Raw genomic sequence first — 15,829 nt, 5'->3', positions numbered from 1 at the left:
GTCCTTTGTACTGGCCTCCATCCATAAGGACTCATTTAGACATTTTTATGTGGTCTGCCCTCTGGACTGAAACGGTTTTTACAAAACCAAGCTGTGTCTTCTGAATGTGAAATGTCAAAACAACAAAAACACATAAAACAGGGCCGACTTGCTTCAGTATGCCTCGTTTCTGCCTGCAAGCACTCTTCTCTCTGTAACATTGTTTGTATTCAGAGATTCTTTTCTCCTACTGCTGCTGCAACTGAGCTCTCCAGTAGTCATCTTGGGGTCAGTCCCATTTCCCCAAAGACAAAGAGCCATGGGATTATCAAAAGTCATGAATGTCCTTCAACCCAGAAGAGCCCAAAAGTAGATTAATATGACCATCATGTTAAGTGGTTCTCCCCAAGGCTTCCAGGGCACGATCCTGAGAATGGATAAAGCCATTAGCTGGTCGTCCTAAGTCAGAAGGCTTTAGCAATGCATACTGTGAGACAAAATAAGGCTGGCAGGCAGTCTCAGAGGTGAGAACTTAAGGTCCTAGCAAAAGACAAGGAACAATGTCCCAATAGAGACAGACTGCTAAAGGCCTGAAGACTTAAGGACCCTGCGAGATGTTTTCCCCCCCAGTTCCATGAAACCAGAAACACAAGGGCAATAAATGAAGATCTCACACATGCAACTAGAAGCAGAATGGACTGAGATTGAATGACAGGAAAAGGATTCCCTTTTGATCGAAAAGGATTATGTGTCTGTACATCTCAGCAGAGAACGGGCCCTGCTTCCAAGAGGCAGGGAGTGACACATTGGACCTCAGAGCTGCCCTGGGCCCGCCAGTCAAGGCTGAAATCCATTTGTCTGTGGTGTAGACATAAGCATTATGGCAGAAGCTGAGCCTGACCAACTGGAACTGTGGCTGGGAGACTGCCCTTTGGGACGGGCCTGTGAAAGTCTGACCAAACTCAAACACAATTTTTTAAAAGATTTTATTTATTTATTCATGAGAGAGAGAGAGAGAGAGAGAGGCAGAGACACAGGCAGAGGGAGAAGCAGGCTCCATAAAGGGAGCCCGATGTGGGATTGGATCCTGGGATGCCAGGATCGCGCCCTGGACCAAAGGCAGGCACCAAACTGCTGAGCCACCCAGGGATCCCCTCAAACACAATTTTTAATAAAGGGTAAAGAACTCACAACACAACAGTGGCAAAAAGTTATATGGTCAACAGGAGATTGGCTAAATAAATGTGTATGTATCCATACAGTGAAAATTAGATTGTCAAAGAGTATCTAACAAATTGGGGAAATGCTTATGATATAATGTTACCATGGAGGGGTGGTTAGCAGGACCCAGAACATAAAACTGATTTTTTCTGTGCATAAGTAGATACAGATTTTAGGATTAAAAAAAAAAAAAAAACCAAACCCAAACAAACAAAAACTCTAGAAGAATGATTGCCAAAATAACAAAAATACTTATCTTTGGTGAAAATAGAGTGAGGTTTTTTTATCCTTCTTATACCTGTCTGCAATTCCTAATTTTCCAAAAAGAGCATGTATTACTCTTAGAATTCTAAAGTAAAAGCTATACATTGAAAATATGGTTTTGATATTGTTTCATCCTCACAGTTACTATTTATTAAGAGATTAAGATGTGCCTTTCATGCATTGTTTTAGAGTCTGTTTTAGAGTTTAAAAAAAAATGACAAGAGGCAAAGACTATTACTATCATTATTTGCACTTGCTTCTGGGGAAATGAAGGCTCAGGTGTCTCATCTGTGGCTCAGTAGCCACCAAGGGACAGAGCTAGTTCCAATGAGGATGTATCTGGCACCAAGGTCCATACTATTAACCCTGAAATAGGCCCAGAAAGTGAAGCCCAGGTAGGGTTGCCAGATAAACTATAGGATGTCCAGGTACATTAGACTATCCAATACACAAGAAATAATTTTTAACATAATTATGTCATATATAATATTATTTATTATGTATCAAAAAGTCTAATTTAACTGAGCATCTTTCTTTCTTCATTTTTCCTAGGAGTAGGACCTCCATTAACAAACTGCTGTGGGAGAGGCCTGGGGTTCTAGGGAAAGCCAGATTCAGGCCCCAACATTCTTCTAACAAAGCCAGCTCCAGGCAGGTGCAGAGAAAATCACCATGTTTCCCATGTCCTTTTTGTTACACCCCACTATGAAAGACAGTGAGGCTTCACTGACTGATAGAGGTCAGCCGCCTGGAGCAGAGAGCTCCATAAAAGTGAAGGAGGCCTAGGGTTCATAGACCCTATTAGGCAATAGTGCTGAGCACTTCGAGGTCACACTTTGGGACAATGCCCACACTGGGTGCTAGCAGGTGTCTGAGTTCCCTCTAGGTTACTTGTCTGACTTTGCTCTCAGTAACCAGGGTGGGAAGTGACTCACAGCCCCCAACTCCACATCCCCACCCCACCTCATCTCTGTTCTCCTATGACTCGTGACAACCACATGATCTTTAAACCCCAAACTTAGACTAGCAGCACTTAGACCTAGCCCTCTACCTAGGTGCCCATTAGGATCATCTGGGGAGTTTCAAAAAAACCACTAACATTGGGTCCACTCCCAGGAATTCTGATTCATTCAGCTTAGGTGGGCCCAAATATGGGTATTTTACCCCAGCTTCCCAGGGGATTCTAGGACTCACCATCACTGTGCTGGGCCACCCACAATAAACCCAGTGCTGGGGATGGTGGGCTCCCTAGGGGTGGATGTTTGGATTCATCTGTCAAACAGGGACTCTGGGGTAAAACCTGCAGGATCGCTAAAAGGCCTAAACTGGTTCAGCTCCAAGAGTGCACAGAAAATATTCAGCAAGCGTGATTTCCGTCCCTAGAATCGAGCACGCTGACAGGCTTTTTACCCATTACCTGCTAGCTCATATAGTCCTCAGACACCACTCTCTAAGGTAGATACCATCATTGTCCTCATTTGGAAGGTGAGGGGACCAAGGCACAGAAAGGTGATATATTTCTCAAGGCCTCCAGCTAGGAATAGTGGAGCTGGGACTTGAACCTGGGTTTGGGGGTTTCGGAGCCCCAAGCTTTCAATCTCCTCCTTATGAGAGAGGAACCCACCCCCACCCCCACCTCCTGGCCCTTGCTTGGCTGTCCCCCTGCCTTGAAGGCCAGCCTCTGCCTGCTGGTGGTAACCCAGCCGGGAAGCAGCCCTGGTCCTCTCTAGGTGCATGCAGACCTCACAGTGAGTGCCCAATCACCAACCCTTCTCTTTCTGCTGAGCATTTACTTGGTCCATCTACTTGCTAGACGCTGGGTATGTACACTGGGGAGGCTTGGTGGACTTGAGATCCTGCGGGGGAAACCAAAACCACAAGTATGGACCTGCAAACTGCAGAGGCAGCCCCAGAACTAGCCTCCGCCAGGCCCTGAGCACAGCAAGGAGCCTCTGATGGTGTTAAGTCAGAGCGGATGTGACCAGATCAGCTGGCTGGCTGTGAGTGGAGGATGCATTGGCGGGGGAGCCGGGGGTAAGGGGCAAGAGGGCCAGGGAAAAGGCTAAAGTTGGAGGCTGAGGAAAAAATCCAGTGAGATAGGAAGGGGCCTGGCCCAGCATGGGTGAGGGTGGACATCTTCCAAAAAAACTTGCTGCCCACTGCATGAGGAGTCGTTATAAGCTGCTATGGCCCTTATGACACCTGCAGTATTTTCTGTGGTGGCTTGTTCCACTAGTAGAGCTCCTGCCTGTATTGCTTCCAGAATAATATGCAGAATATTTAACAATCACGAGGGCTGACCAATCAGAACAGACAATGACTCCAGGGCTGTAGCCAGGTCTCCCACTAGGCTAGGCTTTAACCCTTTCATTGCAGGATAGTGTGGAGGTCTGAGGGGGGCACAGGGGTTCCGGGGTGGAGGAAGGTGCTCAAAGGCTTAAGAAGAAACTCGCTGTTGCCACTATCTTAGCAACTAGTATCAAAACCCAATGATCCACAGCAGCTGAGGCTTGCCCCCTCACTGGATTTCAAAGCTTCTAGAAACCAAGGCTAGACTTAATAAAGATGGATTAGCTAGAAATTAATCAAACAGGCAGCCCTTCCCAGGTGGCAATGCCCTTGTGAAGTCCTGGGCCCCCTGTGGGCCAGACGGGCAGGCTGACACCTCAATCTTGCATTTCTGAGATGAAACACGGAGTCTGAATCGGCCCCGGGACCTGCAGGGGCTGTGTGTCCTCGGAGCCCTGGACTCTGGAGAAGATGCTGTCTGTGGAGGGACACTGCGGATTCCTCCCCGAGGAGGGGCTGTGGTGTGCGAGGACACGCGGAGGGTGGACACTGCACTCCTGGGCGGCGGGCCTGGGGACCCGGCCCTGGGGGCCACGGTGGGGCAGCCAGGGAGCCTGAGCCACTCCTCCTCGATTTGTCCTGCACTTTGTCAGGTTGAAGTTCTGACATTTTGTGGTGCCAAAAAAACAAACAAAAAAAAGATCACGGTTAAGAACCAAGAGGCAAAGAAACTTCTTCTAGTAGCGCTGGGCTTGCCTGCAATGATTTCTACCCTGGGTAGAAATTCTTCTTCTGTCCACTTCGTTCTTCAGAAGGATATTCTGAGGATGAATGAGATTATATTAATAGCCACCATTTTCGTGGCTTCCTCCCATCCTCCCTTCCCTCTCCTTCCTTCTCCGTCTTCCAGATGAATTTGTCAGGCACATGCTGATTCGGATCACAGGAACACACAGACACAAATTCCTGACCCTGGGAGCCCGAGTTATTCTAGGGGATTACTTCACTTCATCCGGACAACCAGCCTGGAGGTGGTGTTCTTACTGTCATCCCGAGGCTCAGAGAGGACACTGGCCTGCAGGGGTCACACTGCCTGCGAGAAGCAGATCTGGAATTAGAACCTGGATCCCTCTGACACCCCAGTGCAAGCTGTTGGTCTGGCCAGAGGCTATTGCCCCACACCACCCCCCTGGGAAAATCCGCTTTAAAAAGGAAGGTGCCCCATAATTTTAAATCATGGTCAGACTAAATGGCTTGCAAGAGTAGCAAGTGTATGAGCACTGGATTTGGATCAACCTGTATTTGGGTCCTACCTCCCCACTTACCAGCTTTGTGACCTCAGGCAGAGTGCTTAACCTCTCTGAGTCTCAATGCTTATCGAAAGAACAAGATAGTCTGGCTTTGAAGAACACAGAAATAAAGACTCACAGCCGGGAATTCTCAAAAACATAGAGAAGGCTTTGTTCAGCCCTAATGTCCAGCCTTGTTTGGCTGCCTAGTAGCTGCAGGGCCTTGGACAATGTGTATAAGCATTCAGGGCCTCTGTTTCCTCACCTGTAAAATGGGCATGAGGGGTAGGCATGAGAATCAAATGTGATCATTCCCACTGAGCCCTGCCACTATGCTGATTTTGGGTACCAGTTCTCACAAGTGAGGCATGCTCTGGGGGTCTGCGAAAGGCTCCAAGCACTTGGCCAGCAGGGCAAACCCATGCTGCCAGGGCCACCAGAGCCACCAGAACACCAGGCTGGGACACCTCTACGTGGTGGTAAAAGCATGGGCCTAGGCGATCCCTGGGTGGCTCAGCAGTTTAGCGCCTGCCTTTGGCCCCGGGGCACGATCCTGGAGTCCCGGGATCGAGTCCCACGTCGGGCTCCCTGCATGGAGCCTACTTCTCCCTCCTCCTGTGTCTCTGCCTCTCTCTCTCTCTCTATCATGAATAAATAAATAAATAAATCTTTAAAAAAATAAAATAAAAGCATGGGCCTGGAGCCAGATGCCTGAATTGAACCCTGGCTCTGCAGCCTTCTGATCCATGACCTTGGGCAAATGATTAGCCTTCTTGTACCTGAGACATTAGTATGGACCTCACAGGATGTGGTCAGAATTAAATAAGTTGAAGACATGTAAATGCCTGGGAGAGGGGCTGGGCATATAAAACACTCAAGAGGGACTTCTTGGGATTATGATTTTTTTCTCCCTTTGTGTTTGGTGATCTCCAAAGAAGTTGCTCTCTGTGCCCGGGAAGGTGTCCTATGGCTTATGAATTATCCCCGCTCCCTGAAAACGCGGTTGTCTTACTCCACAACATCAGCTCCGTCTGAAATCTGTCTCAGCTCATGCCTTGGAGCCACTGCAAGTTGGAAGCAATTCAGCTGAGACTGGAACTTCCTGGGTTCCCCTGAGGGGGCAGGGAACTTCCTGGTTCCTCCCGATGGAGTCCCAGTCCCTGGCTTCATGTCGCTGGTCCTAAGAGGTTTCTTCCAAGGGCTACATTTCTTCCCATAACGACTCCTCCACGGGCCTACCAGGCCTGCCTGATATGTATAAATACACTTAACTTTTATGGGGCGCGTAGTGCCCTCAGCATAAACCATCTCCTCCAGCCCATAGGATTTGGGGAAGGGCTGGGGCATGGAAGGGAATGTGTGTGTAGGAAAGGCTCTGGGGCCTGTGTGGTTAGAACTGACTCTACCGCAAACCCTCCCAGCTAGATGTTGGCCTTCACATCTCCCCCAGGGCATCTGCAGTGGGCACGACAGGACGCCGGGCTCTACCCAATGTGGCTTTAAGCCAGCAACCCCCACTTCTCTCCGTCCATCCGCCACCACTGTGGTCATCGGGGCGGCCACCGAGGGCTGCGTGCCCCAGGCCCTGCTTCTGTGCTGGCTCCCCCCTTCACACTGTGCTGCTGGCAGCTGCAGCCAGGGCGCTAGTTCATGGTGTGATCTCCACGCGTCCCAGCCCTGCTGCAAAGACTCACTACAGCCTCTTAGAATCACTCTTAGAATAAACCTCCCACCCCTGCCCGGCCTCCAGAGCTCTGCCTTGAAATCCTTTAAAGCCCTGCCTTTAAATCTTAACAGATAAGTTGATCTCAGTAATAAATGGTTCAGAGTATTTTATTTCTGTTTTTCAGGTGAAGTAGCCACTAAAGCCGTCAGCTCTGGAGTGATATAGCTCATTCAGTCAGTCGGTCAGTCAGTCAGTCAACAAGCACTTATGGAGGGCCTACTGTGTGCCAGGCTTTGTTCTGGGCCCGGGAGTCGGTGGTGAACAAGACAAAGCCCGTGGCCACGGCTGGTTTCCAGGGCTGCTAACTGCATCCTAGTACAGAAGCCGAGACTTACAAGGCCCTAGGCGCGCTTTGATGCTCTGTTGTGAACATCTTGGAATTCTTAATCATTCAGTTCTTAGTCACAAGGGCCCCAATTTTCGTTTTCCACTGGGCCTCCAAAATCATGTAGCAGCCTCAGCCCTTCCCTAGGAGAACTCACGTTCCTAATGGGGTGACTGGCACTAAATAGAACCTAATTTCAGGCCACGGGAAGTGCTATGATGAAAGCAAACTAAGATGTGTGTTGGCAAGTGACCGGTGACCCTGGCTGGTGGTGGGCAGGGAAGCCCTTCCTGACAAGGTGACGGTGGGTGGCGTTCAGCAGGACAGCAACGGGAAATGGGTGGGAAGAACCTTCTGGGCCAGAGAAGGAAGAGCAGATGCTTGGGGCCTGAAGCAGGAGCACATGTGCTGAGTTGGAGAGACAGGGGGAGGCCTGTGTGGCCTAAGCTTGGAGAGCTAGAGGGTGAGGTGGGGCCCCCGGGCCAGGCCTGCCCCCCACCGGGCCCCGTTACTCTGCCCAAAGTAAAGCAGGGGCTGCTGAAGACAGTTTAGCCAGGGTCCTAGGACTGGTTCTGACCAAGGAGCCTACCTCTGCACCATTCCAGCTCTGCAATAAGGGGGTACACTGAACGACACCCACCGTCTCTTCCAGTCACAGTGAGGATTGTGACAGCATTTCCTGCCAAGCATTGAACTGGGCCAGCTCGGGGGCTTGATCATCCCAGGAGGGTCACTCTGTCCCCACGCCTCAGATGCCACACTGGCAGAGGAGGGGCCACCTGCTGCATTTTCCCTGCAGGGTTGAGAGGCCCCCGGCTCACCCCCACAGTGGCTGGTAAAGGATCGGCCCCACCCCACAGCTCAGTTTCCAGGGAGCTCGGCCGCACTTGCTGAGGGACCCTCCACTGACTTCTGTAGACCCCAAAAGGCCAAATTTGAGTCCCAGTTGCAGAGTTCCCCAAAGTCTTTCATTCACGAACTATGTTCATGATAAACTACTGTACTATTATTTAATTTATCGTGAATTGGATTGTGATCTTTACTTAAATGCTTTTATTTTAAAAGGAAACAAGATATTGTTACCATATAATACTTGCGACCGATGGGAGGTAACCATGAAATAAATAAACTACTTTGCAATATCTCCATTATTAAATTCAAGCTAGGTACCGATACCAGCCTCCAGCCAGCTCTGTCTTTATTTAAAAGGGAGATTTGCGTGGCAGGGGTGGGAAGGGGGATCCGTTCGTGGTGTATACATATATCAAATTGCCATGATGTACACTTCAAATATCTTGCAATTGTATATGTCAATTATAGCTCAACAAAGCTGAAAAAGATAAATAAGAGGGAGATTCACAAGTATTAGAAGGTGGTTAAAGGGATTATGGACAAGGAAACAAGCCGACATTCTCCTAAATAACCGGAAAGGCTGAAGGAGAATTTGGAAAGGGCACACGTCTCTGTGACTTGATCTTGTTTAGCATCATCTTAAAATTACCTGCCTTACCAAGAAACAAAACCCAACCCTGTCTAACTTAAGAGTCTCCTAAGGGGCCACTGGGGAGCCCACTGACATTCTGGGAGGACCAGAGACTCAGGCTGGGCCACATCACCTGGAGCGGTACCCAGAGCATCCAGCAGATCTGGGGAGGGGCAGTTCTGGGGAGGATTTGCATAGGAACATGCCGCCACCACCACCACCACCAGGACTGGGCTCCGGCCCCTGACAGAGCTGCCTCCATCGCCACCCTGAAATAGAAGAACACACGTGCCCCCCTTCTCCATGTCATTAGCGTCCAATTGAAAATCTGGGTGGACTCCTTTGATTGGCAAGACTAAACTCCTGCACCTGCCCCCTAGCTGCAAAGGTGGCTAAGGAAATGAGTATCTGAGATTTTCAGCTTCTCTCATGAGAGTTGGATTTTTGTCCCAGAAGATGGGACAACCCCCAGGCACAGAAGGGGGTTCCCAACACCTGAATGTCAAGGAATGAATGAGAGATGACCATGACCTATATGGTCTGTGCAGAGGACAGCTCACCCAGCAGGCCTGGCTGCCCTCCTCTGAAAGACAAAGCTGGTCCTCGGCTGGCACCTGGGAACTTAGATTCCTGTAGGGAGTCCCACCCACCATCACCTCAGGTTTAGGCCCTATATGCCTAAAGCATTTCTACAAACAGGATACTTTGTGCTGGACACCTGCTTTTTCTCTGGGAGCCTGAAATTTGAGGACATGCCGGGCAGAGGCTGCCTGTGTGACCAGCCCCAGGCCAAACCCTGGGTGCCGTGTCTCTAACCAGCTTCCCTGGTTGGCAGCATTGCATAGGTGTCATCACAATTCATAGTTGGGGGAATTTGTCGCATCCTGGGTGACTCCCCGGGAGCAGAGCCTCTGGAAGCTTGTGCCTGCTTTCCTCCAAACTTGCCCTTTGCTGATTTTGCTTTCTGGCCTTTCACTGTCACAAATCACAGCCCTGAGGATGAGCATATATGCTGAGCCCTGTGAGTCTCCCAGCAGATCATCAGTCCAGTTGGTCCAGACCATCAGTCCAGACCAGTTGGTCTTAGGGACCCCCCTACATACCACCAGTGTCAAAGCCTTTGAGAAACATTGACTCAGGCTACTGGAGCAGCCCTCAGACACCAGGAATGCCCAGACACACGGGATTCTTAACTTCCAAACCATAACGCCTCTGGAAGGCACATCTGTGAGATGGATCAGGTAATCAGCTAGCCCTGTTCATAGGGTGGGATGATGGGGCTCAAAGAGGGGTGTGATCTGCCAAGACCCGTAGGGCCAGTGAATGCACAAGAAGCAAGAGTCTGCTCGGGCTCCTGAGTGTGGGGCTCTCGCTCTAGGTTCCTCCCTGCAAAGCTGCCTCTAACCCCAGAGGCCTGCATAGGCTTCATTCCCTGGGTGAGCACCCTCCAGGAGAAAAGCATTCCAGGCAGCCTGAGCCTTCCTGCAAATGTGCTTGTGTTTTTCAACCTGCACCAAATGGAGTGTGGGTCTGGGAATTTTTTCCCATCACCACCATCTAAGTAGTTAAACCTGAGCCCCGGCCCCCTGGCACCTGCATGTCTCCAGGCTTGGTTCGGGCCTTTCTCAGAGAGCCCGCATCTGAATCAGTCACCTGCTTTGCTTGTTTAAAATGCAGCTTCCGGGCCTGGACCAGACCTAGTAAATGAGAATCCCCGTGAGAGAGGAGCCGGGAACCTGCACCTAACAAGCTCCCCAAGGAGGATCACGTACATTTAGTGCAGGGCCTGTCACCTCGCCAGTCGTCAGTGGAAAAACAAAACAAAACAAAACAAAACAGGACCTCAGAAAGCACGGAGGGAAGAACCTCGAGCCACACGTCCATGTCCAGGCCTGCACTGCGCTGCCCCGCAGCATGTTTGGAGCTCGTTCTGAATGTGTAAAAGCCCAAGTTGTCAGAAATATCTATCACAACTGGAAACCATTGTTTTCAGCTCACTCAATACAGAGGTGAGGTTTTGCCTCTCTGCTGTCATTTTCGGTGTCCAGAACCCGGCCTGTTTTCCTCAACCGTTGCGGTGAGCTGAAGGGTGGCCCCCAAAAGTCAGGTCCGCGTCCTGATCCCTGGACCCTGTGAATGTTACCTTATACAGTAAAAGAGGGGCTGTTACCTTATATGGCAAAAGATAGGATTACTTTAAGGATATTGAGAGGAAGAGCTTATCTTGGGTTATCTGCGCAGGCCCTAAATCTAATAACAAAATCACTCTTCTAAACCCACTTACAAGAGTGAGACAGAGGCACGTTTTTGCCAGATGGGAGAGGAAAAGGTGATATGAAGATGGAGACAGAGATTGGAATAATACAGCTGCAAGCCAAGGAACAGCAAAGACTGCCAGGAGCCAGCAGAGCTGGAGGAGGCAAGGAACAGATTCTCCCCTAGAGCCTCCCAAGGTGCATGGCCTGCTGGCCTCAATTCCAGACCCTGGCCTTTAGAACTACGAGAGAACACATTTCTGTTGTTTAAAGTTGCCGAGTCGGTGGTAATTTGTCACCGCGGGCCCCAAAACTAATACAACCATGAAAATTATTCCAAATTCTGAAAGTAATTGAATTTGCCCCACCCCAGGGCCTTTGCACAGACTGACCCTTATACTGCCGTTCTCTGTCCTAGCTCATTGCATGCCCAGCTCCCTCTCATAATTCCTGTTCCTGCTCAAATGTCACCTCCTATCTTCCCAGGGAAGGTAGAAGACTTTCCCTAACCCCAGACCCCTGGTAGAAGGAGCTACCAATCACCCTCTAGCCCTTACCATATTTTAGGGTTTCCTTTTTTCCTTACCATAATATAAAATGATCTGCCAGTTGGTTTACTTATTGTTTCCATGCCAGTGGGAACCTGGACTATCTAGTTCATGGCTATATTCCCAATGCCAGGGGGCTAAATAAGTATGTGTTCAATAAAAAGAATTAATGTTATTTTATACTAAGGAAATGCAAACTCCATATGCTAAAACTGAATAATCCAAAGAATTCTTTAGCTACAAAGTTCTCTTGGGAGACACCTGGGTGGCTCAGTGGATCTGCCTTTGGCTCAGGGCATGATCCCAGGATCCAGGATCGAGTCCCACATCAGGCTCCCTGTGAGAAGCCTGCTTCTCCCTCTGCCTGTGTCTCTGCCTCTCTCTGTGTCTCTCATGAATAAATAAATAAATCTCTTTTAAAAAAAAAAAAAAAGAGGTCTCTGGGCCACTTCCCAGCTCACTATCACTTCCTTGTGCCATAAGTTCACTTAGATGGTGAGGTAAGGACTGGACCTCTGCCCCGTCCTACTAGTTAGGGCTGTTTGGGTTTATCACCTCTGTCTTTGAGCCTCAGCAACCTCCTTGGTAGAGGGAGGGGTTTGACTTACTATTGGCAACGGATCCTGGGCAGTTTCTACTTACGCAGGCCTGGGCTAAACAATTTCCATATATACTCCCAATTTGGCCCTCCTAATAGTCCCATCCAGCAGTACTATTATTGCCCCCATTATGTGGATGAGAAAATTGGGGCATGAGAAGTTTTCATCACCTGCCCAGGGTTGCATAGCTAGTGAGGTAAGAACCCAGACTCCTGAGTTACCTACCAGGATGCTGCACGGCTCAAGGTGCCCACAGCTCTCAAGCCTATAACTCAGTTTGAACAGTTGGTGGAGAGTTACTTAAATCACTAACAAATGCATATGTACACTACAGCACACTTGCTGGTCTTTAATCAAGTAGACATCTGGGGAAATTGTTTTCTCATTTCCCTTGCTCTTTAAAATGTGTAATAAGAGTCAGCATGCCGCAAGTCTGAACAGTTGTGCCCCTAAATCAAAGGGCGGAAGCAAACTGTATTGCCCACTGCACTATGTAAACATACATGGGGGAGAATGTTCTAGTCGTAATGGCCTCACATTCTTTATTCTCTGGCTCCTGTTTCTCTCGCCACGGCAGGCAGATACACAGATCTACCGGTGAGGGAAATGTAAAGGCTACTTGAATTATTTACTATTAAAAGGCACTGAGCTGCCAGCTTTCTCTCTGAATTGTTTAGCACTGTCATATACAGCTATGTATGTGCAACATTGACATGTTATGTCCTCATTAACTCTGTTGTAAGTGACTCCCTTCTAAGTAGCGCTGCAAACTCCCTCGTTTCTTGGGCATCAGCTACTCTGTCCATCCTGAAGTCAGGAGTAGCTAACGGTATCTGCCAGGAGCCCAGAAGGTTCAGAATCAGGGTTGTCAGAGAATACAGAGGGACTCATGCTTCCCGGAAAAGGAGAGAAGACTGAGTCCCCCTTGCAGAGGAGAAAAGGGTACCCACTGGATCACATTTCAGCTGTCTGTTTTGGGTGCCTCACCGAGCCTTTCCCTCAAAACAGAAGACACCAATCCTACTTTCCCAGAAATGGCTACAATAACTGGTAGATAAGATGCATGTGTAAGACAATGGGAGAAAAGGCAAAAGAGGATTCAGCCAAGTGCTACCACTAAAACTAGGTGATCTGTGACCCTTTCGCCTCTTGGAATCCAGATTCTACATCTGTGAAGTGGGAGCAATATGCCTCCCTCACAGCCCTGTGGTCAAGATTAAATGAGTCTAGTTATGCAGAGTATATGGTACGTGTTCTCCATTTACCCCAGCTTAGGCAGATACAGCCTGGGCACCAATAAGTGTGTGGGGCATACATGAAATGAATATGTGAAAAGAAAGGCAGCTGGTGTCTGATCAGATGGAAAGACAGAGAAAAGTCCACGGTGGCTGAGCCTTGGAGAAAATGGTATCAGAGCCACTGGAAATGACTTTCGTTATTCCTTCCTTCTTACAGGTGCTGAGCCTTCTGCAAGGTGTGCGGGATGCAGAAATGCATTTAATGAGCATTTATTGAGCATCTATTCGGTTCCAAGCATGGTTTTAAGCTATGGGAAGATAACGATGAATAAAAACCAGACCAAAATACCTATACACTCCAGTATGAAGAAGATGGAGTCACTGGCCTCAAGGAGCATGAGAAGGAAGACAGACAAGTCAACAAGTCATAGCATAACATGTCAGAGTGCTGAGAGGGCTTGGGGCAGGGAACAATGGAGCAGAAAAGGAGATGTGCCTGGGGGTGCTGGGAGGGCGCCAGTTCAAGAGAAGTGCCATAAAGGAGGTCGCATCTAAGCTCGGGATCAAGGCAATAAAACTGTCACCTGCACTATCCAGAGATGCTGAGGGAGGAGGTGCTGGGGTTCAGCTAAGGATAGGATGCTTGGTCGGGGTAGAAAAGGAGAGTTTCAAAGACGGGTCCTTATGCTGCCATAATAGATGAATTTCTATGTTAACTTTAAGAGGTAATAAAAATTTTAATTAAACATCTGCTGGGTTACAAAAGGGCAGCCATCATGAAAAAATAATCTATGTCATTTCCTCTTGAAAATGGCCAGTTTCAAAATCGGCCTTGGAAAATAAATGGGAAAAAGAAGCCTAAGAAAATGTAAGATAGTGTCTTGGCCAGGCTGGAGAGACTCAGTATGGGAAGTTAGGACATACTTTTTCCCTCTCCTTTCTTTCCATCCTCCTCTTGCAGGTGTATCGGTTTACTTAGATGCCTTAGATCCCTGTGAAGAGAATTTGAAGTCAGCCTATAAATGGAATTCAGGCAAATTTCTGCATTTCTGGTGGGCCCAAGAGGGAGGACCTGAAAGGAGCTTAAATGCCAGAGGTAGACACGGGACCCTGAAAAGCAGGCACTCATCTGAATGCACATGATGGAAACTCAGCTCAAACTTACCATCTTCAGGAAGAGATGGATCCAGGGGCTGATGACAGAATCAGGAATGTGTCTGGCCATCTCTGGTCTCTGTTATCCTCTGTGTTGGCTTCTTTCCTGGAAAGAGTCCCCCATGTCCTTGCAAAATGTCCTCTGCAGTCCCAGGTGTACAGCCTGCCCCCTGAGCAACCACAGCAGAGAAACCGTCTCTTTTCAAATAATTCCTGCAAAAGTCCTGGGTTTGGCTCTGATTGGTCTGACTTGGTGACACACCAATCCCTAAATCAATCTCCGTGGCTAATAGAATAAGCAGTCTCACTGGTCAGGCCTGGTCACATGGCCACTCTTGGCACCAAAGATCTGGAGTGAGCCCTGCTTGAACATCAGGAGAGTGGAGAATAGGTAGTTTCCCAAAGTAAAAGTGAGGGTTGGCTACCAAAATAAGGAGGAAGGGATTCTGGGCAAACCAAACCACCATTATCCAGATAGGCTCCGAAGAGTTCATCTCATGGACAGACTCTAAGCAGCTAAGCCTGGGATTCGAAGTGAAGGAGTGATTCTAGGTGCAGTGTGAGGGCTAGACCTTGGGCTCACCTCAGATGACCTTGCCAGTGTCCACTCACCCTGAGGAGGAACAGGCTGTGAGTATAACATGGACAGTCGTCTCTCCAAGCACAGCGCCATGTCAGGCCACCAGCAGCTCACTGGGGTGACCTCCACTAGTACGTGCCCCAAAGGCAGGAGCCCTCCCCTCCTTAGCTGCTGGGCCAACCCGTTACCGTGCAGATGGAAATCTGGTGGCCAGGGTGACCAAAGGCCCTTCTCCTCAGCATGGGCAGGACCAGCAAGGCTTAGAATCAAGCACCATCCCAGAAGAGGCCCCAAAACGGGCTGTGGAAGCCACATGCACTTGGGACAGACATATGTGTGCACACGTGAAGCCCCGGATACAGTCAGAAACATTTACTAAACCAGCAAATTCAGGCAGGAGTAGTAATAACTATAATCCACCTTGCCCCAGGCACCACGCTGGGCAACCTGACAACAGCCCCATAAGAATCATGACCTTTCACAGATGAGGACACTGAGGTTCAAAGGCATTACTTCACTTTCCCAAAGTCAAACAACCAGAGCTGGGATTCGAACCCAGCTCTTCTTGGCCACAAAGGTTGTGCTCTCACTTGGTTATGTCACCCACTCCCCAGTCAAACGCTTCATACACATCCACTGGGGCGGAGGGGGGGGAGGGCAGACCATCCAGGTTACAGAGAAAATAAAGAAACATCCACAGTCCAGAAGCAGACATTTCACCAATGGGGGCTGACATTCAGATCCTGGCTGCACCTGATCTGAGCTGTTGGCATTTAACAGCTCACTTAAGTCTCTCCGAGCTGCTTTTGTTTTAAGGTGGCTCCACACCCAGCGTGGAGCCCAATGTGGGGCTTGAACTCACAACTCTGAGATCAAGA

This window comes from Canis lupus, chromosome 24, assembly GCF_011100685.1.
Source record: "Canis lupus familiaris isolate Mischka breed German Shepherd chromosome 24, alternate assembly UU_Cfam_GSD_1.0, whole genome shotgun sequence".
In the NCBI taxonomy this organism is placed as follows: Eukaryota; Metazoa; Chordata; class Mammalia; order Carnivora; family Canidae; genus Canis; species Canis lupus.
The sequence above is the reverse complement of the archived record's forward strand: the minus strand, read 5'-3'. Positions refer to the sequence as shown.